Source organism: Pteropus alecto, unplaced genomic scaffold (assembly GCF_000325575.1).
Source record: "Pteropus alecto unplaced genomic scaffold, ASM32557v1 scaffold392, whole genome shotgun sequence".
In the NCBI taxonomy this organism is placed as follows: domain Eukaryota; kingdom Metazoa; phylum Chordata; class Mammalia; order Chiroptera; family Pteropodidae; genus Pteropus; species Pteropus alecto.
The window spans coordinates 491,860-494,324 of NW_006431933.1; positions in this window are offsets into that span (position 1 = coordinate 491,860).

The window sequence follows — 2,465 nt, forward strand, 5'->3', positions numbered from 1 at the left end:
TGGATGGACCTAGAGGTTATTATGCTGAGTGAAATAAGTCAGACAGAGAAAGATAAATACCATGTGATTTCACTTACATTCAGAGTCTAGGGAATGAAAAGAATAAACTAATCAAAAACAGACTCATGAATATAGTGGACAATTTGGTGACGGACAGAGGGGAGGGGGTTTGGGGGCTGGGAGAAGTGGGTGAGGGGTTAAAGAAGTACAAATTAGTAGTTGATAGTTGGGCATGGGGATCATGGCAGAGGGAATGCAGTTAGCATTAATATGATGGCTAAATGGAGAGCCAGGGGAGGGAGGGAGCAATTGGGAGATCATCTTATGAACTATATAGATGTCTAACCAATGTATTGTGTACCTGAAACTAATTTAAATAAATAAATTTATTTAAAAAAAGAGTACATACAGTATGATTCCATTTATATAAAATTCTAGACAATATGAACTAATCTATAATGACAGGAATGGAATTTGGGAAAGTGTGAGAAATATCATAATCGTAGATTACAAACATGCATGAGAAAACTTTGGGAAATGATGGATATTTTCATTATTTTGATTGTATTAATGTTTTCATGGTGTATACATTTGTCAAAACTTAAAAATCGTATGCTTTAAATACATGGCATTAATTATAAGTCATTGTATCTTAATAAATCTGTTGCAAAAGAAACCCCAAGAAGAGAAAATCTCAGTTACAAAATTAACAAAAATCTAAATATTTTAGGATAAATTCGACATGAAACCTTCAGATTCTATATGAGGAGAATTCTTAAACACTTTTGGGAGAAAAAAAAAAGTAGACGAATGAATAGTCCAATATCCACTGTTCTTGAATATGATGGTTCAACAATATAACAATGACATTACTCCCTAAGTTAATTTAAAATTTTAATGCAATGCCAATATAAATAACAAGTTACTTTACAGAGTTGAACAAGTTGATACTAAAGTTCATAAGGAAAAAATGCAAGAATAGCAAGGTAAACACTGAAAAATAAAATTAAAAGTGGCGCAGGGAAGGACTAGCTCTATCATTCGATAAAACATACTTTCAGAGTCTATATTTAAAAACATGGGGTACTAGCATATGAATATACAAATAGATCAGTGAAATAGAATAAGCTTTCTGTCCATGAAGAGACCCAATTATATATGGAAAGTTAGTATATGATAAATGTCTGAGCTCTCAAGTTACCAGGGTAAAGCTGGACTTTCTAATAAATGGTGCTGAGATAATAGGGTAGTTGTTTTGAAAAAGACAAAAGTAGATCCATTCATCATACCTTAAACACTATACATGAGAATAAACACCAATGGATTAAGAATCTAAATATAAAAATTAAGTCATATACATACTGGAAAAAAAGGATATTTAACCTTAGTGTAGGAAAAAACTTCTAACTATGACTCAAAATGGATAGTCCGTAAAGAGAAAAGATTAATATATTTGACTGCATAATATTAAAATGTTTTGCATGTCAGAAAGCTCATAAACAAAGTCAAAAGACAACTGACAAACTGAGAAAAAAATATGCCACAATATATATCACAACACATACCACAAAGACTAATATTCTTTTTATTGATATATAATTCACATATAACATTGTGTATGTTTAAGGTGTACAATGTGTTGACCTCATACACTTATATATTGCAATATGATTCTCACTACCTCTATCATGTTGCATAACTACCATTTCATTATTTGATAAGAAAATTTAAGATCCAGGCTCTTAGCAATCTGAAGCATATAACACAGTATTGTTGGCTGTGATACTATGTTACCTATGCATTAGATTTTCAGAACTCATTCATCTTTTAACTGCAAGTTTTTACCCTTAGACCATCATCTCCCAAATTTCCCCATACCCTAGCCACTGGTAACCACCATTCTACTCTCTGTTTCTATAAGTTTGACTTTTTTAGATTCCACATATAAGTGAGATCACACAGTATTTATCTTTCTCTGTCTAACTTATCTCGCATATCACAATGCCTTCCAGTTCCGTAATATAAAATTTTTAATTGATGAACCAAAAAAAAAAAAACAATAATAGAAAATTGTGAAAAAAAATGAATAGACAGTGTATATAGATATACACTGTGGACCCCTGAACAACACAGGTTTAAACTAGGCAGGTCCACTTATATGTGGATTTTATTTTCAAAAAATCATATACTGTTTTCAATCCATGTCTTTGAGTCAGCGGATGCAGAGGGCCAACTGCATTGGTCCACACCATGCTATAAGGGACTTGAGCATCTGTAGGTTTGAATATGCATGGGCACCTAGAACCAATCCTCCATAGATACCAAGGGACAGCTAAGTTTTTGGATAGTTAAAAGTTATACATCGATTTTCAACTGCACAGGGGGTCACTGCCCCTAACTCTCACATTATTCAAAGATTAACTGCATATATATAGAGGGAGATATTTTATGTTTGAGGAAGATAT